This window comes from Vulpes vulpes, chromosome 4, assembly GCF_048418805.1.
Source record: "Vulpes vulpes isolate BD-2025 chromosome 4, VulVul3, whole genome shotgun sequence".
Taxonomy (NCBI): domain Eukaryota; kingdom Metazoa; phylum Chordata; class Mammalia; order Carnivora; family Canidae; genus Vulpes; species Vulpes vulpes.
In genome coordinates, this window is record NC_132783.1 from 115,580,465 (window position 1) to 115,586,977 (window position 6,513).

Here is a 6,513-nt window from a genome sequence, read left to right on the forward strand (position 1 = left end):
ACATGGCCACCAACACAGGAAAAAAAAGTTCCACATTGCTTGGCATCTGGGAAATATAGAAATCAAAACCACAGTGAGATTACCACTTTACATTTAATTTTAGTCATTAAGTTAAATGACTAAAATTAACGAGACAGGCAACGACAAATGCCGGTGAGGATGTAGAGAAAGGGGAATCCTCTCACACTGTTATTGGGAATGCAAGCTGGTACAGCCACTCTGGAAAACAGTATGGAGGTTTCTCAAGAAGTTAAAAATAGAGCTACCCTATGATCCAGCAATTGCACTACTGGGTATTTACCCCATGGATACAGATGTAGTGAAATGAAGGGACACCTGCACCTCAATGTTCATAGCAGCAACGTCCACAATAGCCAAATTGTGGAAGGAGCCATGATGCCATGATGTCCTTTGACAGATGAATGGATAAAGAAGATGTGGGGTGCATGTGTGTGTGTACACATGTGTGTGTGTGTGTGAATATTATTATATTGTGGAAGAAGCCAATATGTCCTTTGACAGATAAATGGATAAAGAAGATGTGGGGGGGGGGGGGCTGTATGTGTGTGTGTACATATATATATGAATATTATTATATAGTGTGTTTATATAATATTATATATGAGAATATTACTCAGCCATCAGAAAGAATGAATACCTACCATTTATATTGACATGGATGGAACTGGAGGGTATTATGCTGAGTGAAATAAGACAATCAGAGAAAGACAATTATCATATGGTTTCATTCATATGCAGAATATAAGAAATAGTGTAACAGACCATAAGGGAAGGAGGGGAAACTGAATGGGGAAAAAATCAGAGAGGAAGACAAACCATGAGACACTCTTAACTCTGGGAAACAAACTGAGAGTGCTGAAGGGGAGGTTGGTGTGGAGATGAGGTAACTGGGTGATGGGCATTACCGAGGGCACATGATAGGATGAGCACGGGGTATTACATGCAACTGATAAATTATTGAAAATTACATTTGAAACTGATTGGCAAATTGAATATAAATTAAAAAAAAAAAGAAATGGGGTCCAACACAAGGCATTGGTGTGATTGATGGTGCTGGTTTATAAAGCCGTTTTTATCCCTGTTCATATGACATTTATAGTAACTTGCAGTAGTAAGCTCAACAAAGTGATGATCTCAAAAGTGTGCATCGCTCCTTTTAGACATGGACAGTCTTCCACGTTACTAAATATTCCTTTGGTTCATCATATTTACTCAACAAATATCTATTGATTGTCTACTAATAGCAAAGAATATTTTTTCTGGTCATTGGGGATATCTATGGGGAAAATAGGTATAATCTTTGCTCTCATAGTGCCCATTATTTTGTGAGTGCTGGGGATATATACATTAATAATGATCATGGCCTAAGTTTACTGAATGAAGAAAGAAGTGCCAGGTTCATATTGAATCCTCCCTCCAGATGTAGAAAAGAAGGCAGAAGGCATCATCTTATCACTATACCATTCTGACATTGTAAAACAGACTGCTGCTGTTGCAAGGGCTCCAAAGACCATAAAGCAAACTCTCTCATTTTCAGTGGTGGTGCAATAGGGTTGTGATCAAGAGCATGGATTTGGTATTGCAGTGTCAGTATCCATCTTTCTGAATCTCCATACCCTCCCCATTTTTATAGAGATCACAGAATTGAGTTGTAGCTTTGTAGTGAAATTATAAGGATGAAAATGTAAAGTGCCCAGTCAAGTAACTGGAAGGAGTATTTCAGGTAGGTTCAGGGAGGAAGGGGGTTTGGGGGTGGTGGACAGTCATTCAGAGGTGGCAATGGAGAATTGTTCCATAAGCTACTGTTCCTTGTACTTCTGTTTATTTTCTATTTAGAGGAAAAAATGATTTTCACACTTTCACAGAATAAATAGAACTGTGACTTTTGTTTCACATGGTACTTTTGTGTTCTTTTGAAAGGTTTGGCACATTCCAAATGATCACATTTTTCTACTCCTTTCCCACATTATGGGAGCATGTTCAGATGTTATGCCAGGTCATTACTGAAGAGCACTCAACGATGTCTCCCATTCTGATACTGACGCTATACTTAAGATGATAGACTTATATTGGATTTGATAAATGTTAAAGAAAATCATGCCTTAAGAATAGTATAGACCATAATTGTCATTATGAATATTAATGATAATCAATAATCAGTGCTACACTACTACTACTTTGAGTAGATCTGCCTAAAATGGCCCTCAGGCAACAAACATTAGCTCCAAAATCTAAGAGCTTCTTTCAGAGCATGCTATGTCCAGATCATTTTGAACATTGCCTCATGAAAAACTGATGCCATATAGAAGAAACAAAAGTAAAAAAAAAACTTCCAGGTCATAATGAACAGCAGAATCAGGGTCGCCACAGATACGCAGTTAGTCTCCTTCTCATTCTGTCATACTCCTTTGCCTTTAAGGTGGGAACTTTTGTGGTGAAGGAGAGACAAATAACCAAACCATAGAACCAGAGCTAAAGGAGCTTGAGGATCACCTAGTCCAAGAGCCATTCTTTTATGGGCCAGGCAGAGTGCACACATCAGTGAACTGGCATGGAGGTAAGGATCTTGATCAACCAAGGAGCAATAAAGATTCTGTCTTGAAAGGACAGCCACAACTCAGAATTGGCCAAATGTTTTAATGCAAGAATATGGACCACTGTTGCCAGATCTGCAGATATTCCAAGCAAAGGTAGAAGTCTAGAATTTATGTATTCTTTTCTAATTTTTCAGAACATGGCGCAGGTCAAAGAAACCATGTTGAAAAGAAATGCCCAGCCCACAGACCTCCCCTTAACCACTCTCATTTTTTTTTAAAGAGAACATTTTATTTTTAAAAAATATTTTATTTATTTGAGAGAAAGCAGGAGAGAGGAGAGAGGAGGGAGAGAGGGAGGGAGGGAGAGAACGCGCACAGGACAAGGGGTGGGTCCAGAGGAAGAAGAAGGGCTCCAACTGAGCAGGGAGCCCAATGCAGGGCATGTGCCAGGACCCTGAGATCATGACCTGAGCCAAAGGCAGATGCTTAGCCTATTGAGCCACCCAGATATCCTGAGAACAACATTTTAAAGAGAGGAGCCTGAAGTCTAGAATGGGGAAGGGGTTCTTCCAAAGCCACCTGGTTAGTCAACAGTAAAGACAGAGGCATACAATGGCATAATCTATAACTCAAAGTACAACGGTACTGATTATTTCTTATGCATTATCTTTCACATGTATCTTGCTACATCTGGCATTTGGCTAAAGTCTCAACTACAATGATACAAGCAGAGGACTTCTCATCCATGGTTGGCCCCTATGATTTTCCAGAAAACAAACACAAAAACCAGAAACAGCATTCTGGTTTGGGTAAGAAATGTAGCCCAGATGGATTGAAAGTACTTGAGGAAAAAAAGGATGTATTTAAGTTGAATTATTATTATTTTTGTGCTTCTACAAGCAGTTTACATCTGGAATGAGTTATCCAGTTAATGTAATGAGATTCGGGGCCATAATCATCTTTAAATAGGAGAAAGGAATTATGGAAGAACTTAATTACCAGTCTAAAAATCCTACTGGGACTTAGAAAGTTTTTGTTACAGCCCCATTTTGAGATCTAAGTACCCAGTGACTTGGAAAAGTCACTTTACCTCTACAGCTCTCCTGGGGGTGATTAATCTCTCTCAATTCCAAAACTGTTCAACTTTTTCTCTTTTTTTAAAATGATTAAAGTAAATATCTAGCAATCTTGACACCTGGAACAAACAACAGAGAGCTCAGCACCACCCTGCAGGAATTGATAAAGGAGGTAACACTGGGCCCATTGCCCTTGACCTAGGGTATTATAATTTCTCTCTCTTCACTGCTGTCAAGATCCTGGTCCTGAGGCTGAGGCTGAGCCTGCCACTGGCACCAGGAAAATGTTGTGAAGTGAAGGGGACAATTCGCCAAGGGAGAACATTGTATAAAACTTAACTCCACACTTAAATACATTATTTTAAAAGTCTGAATCCTCTAAATTTCTGGGTCCTGGGTCCTCAAGTCTAGTTCATGGCATTATTGAAAGGAAGCTCTCTTTTTCAAGTGCTACAGACTGAATTATGTTCCCCTCAAATTCACACATTGAAGCCTTAACCCTCAGTGTGGTTTTCTTTGGAAATAAAGCTTTAAAAAAAAAAAAAGGAAATAAAGCTTTTAGGAAGTAATTAAGGTTAAATGAGATTATAAGACTGGGGTCCTATTCCATTAAAGAGAGTTGGTAGCTTTCTAAGAAGAGAAAGAAAGCTCTCTTCCCTGCTGCATGCGCACCCAGAGAAAAGGCCATGTGAAGACATAGGGAGAAAGCAGCCGACACTTTGATCTTAGACTTCCCAGACTTTGGAACTGTGAGAAATAAATGCCTACTGTTTCAGCCCCCCAGTCAGTGATATTTTGTAGTGGTATCCAACCTGACAATGACACCAAATCTCCATCTCGTATTCTGCAATGATGCTTTTTCTGTTATATGCGTACATTCACTTTCATGTTATGCTCTCATATACCTTGGGTAATAGAAAAGTTGGGAGTTCTTCACATCCTGTTGTGGAGACTTACATAAAGATATCAAGCGATTTGATTAAATCATGGAGGAGCTGGGTAGCAGAGACCGCATCAGACCTAGGGGCCAGCTCTACACCCAGCTCTTCCTCCCTGCCCCAGAAGCAGATGCTTCCATGTTGGAGATCAGCATCCTCCAACCGTAAACTGTGCTATCAAAGGGACTTTGGTGACACTGTGCTAGCTTCCCACTGATCACCTTTCACCCTACAGCATGTCTCTAATTAGTATGAGAAGGAAGGGGGGGGTGACAGTTTGAAGCTGGTGCAGAAGGGGTGAGGGAAGGATTAATTGCTTCCCAGCTGACAGGACAGTAATTAAATTCAGGTTGTTGACTCCAGCCTTGTTTTGATTATATGACGGATTCTCCAAATGCAGCCACAATTTCCACTGTCTTCTGCTTTTTTTTTGCAGAAGGCAGGGTGACCTAAACATGCAAACATAGAGAATGACACATTCTTGGCCAGTATCCAGCCCAAGCAACCTCCTGGTGCTAAGCAGAGTTAGGGACTAACTTGCAGTGCTCTTTATAAAACAAAACCACTCAACTTGTGTGCATATGAAGGACAACGTTTGGAGGAAATGATACCTAAGTGTTAGGAAGTTGTTTTAAAAGATGACGCAAGCATGTCATTCATAAGCTCAGGGAATTTAATCCATTCCAAAGAGAAGTTGGAGGCTTTAAGTAGTGATATTGAGTTGCAGATCTGGAGATTCTACATTCAGCCTTTGTGATTTTGAGCATAGTGTATTTTACCTCCGAACCTCGAATTAAATCCCTGTCCCATCCTTTCTGAAAGAATGAGAAGATCAGAACAAAGTGATTCTCTTCCAGTGCTAATAGTCCTTGCCTAGGACATTTCCACTTTCCATGAAAATCTATTCATGTCTAAATATTCCAGGCTTCTTCCCTAATAAAATTATAGCTACTGAGTGGCCAGAATTTTCCCCTGGCCTCCAGATACATAAAAAAAGGAACATCAGTCTTTGGAGGTAGAATATATTAGCTACCTCCATGTTATGAGTGATCCTGAAGTCTACTTGTACTGCTCTCTGATGACCAGAGCTCATTTTGGTAAGAAAAGTCCTAATGTCCTTCAGAGTCAAAGTATAAAACCCCCAGGAAAGAGATCATCTCCCAAGATATAGATGACTGATATCAGTCTTTCCTTTATCAAGTGAAAGTGCTAAGAAATATCATGTAATTACTTGACACTAAGGTTGGAGTGGGACAAGAAAAAGGGTGATCATGCACTTTTTTTGTCTAAGTTCAGTTCTGCCTAGCAAGACTTTCTACCAAGATAATATTGTATTTCCTGTTTGCAAGACAAAGAAAATGCACACAGAGACATTAGCACAGAGCTTGGGTCTTGGTCTTCTCATTAGAAGAATAAGAAAAGTAATGATTCCTATGCAGAACTACTGCAAACATCTAAAGAGATAAGGATGCAAAATACTTTCAAGTGTACTATTTCAGTGGAAAAATAATCTTGATCCTTTGTAGGATTGAATTGAAAAATTAATAACTTTTACAGAGGACTGAATATGGGTCAGGTACTCTGATAAGTCCTCTACTTGCATTACCTCATTTAACCCTCATATTCACCTTGTGATGCTATCCCTCCCTCCCACACTCAACATTTTCAGCCTGAGGTTTAGAGCTGTTAAGTCACTTTCTCAAGGAAAGCATTAGATAAATTATAAATCCAGGATTCAGGTAAGCCTTTCTAATTTCAGAAACTACATTTTTAACTAACCCAAACCCTACTATGTAAGAAAGAGTTTCCTTTCACTGGACATGTCCAAGTAGAGGCTAGAAAAATGAGTGTCAATGACACTGAGTATGAAATTTTTATATGAGGTTAGAGCCAGAATATGTAGACTTCTAAGGCTCATTCTTAGAGAATATAGATTCTACA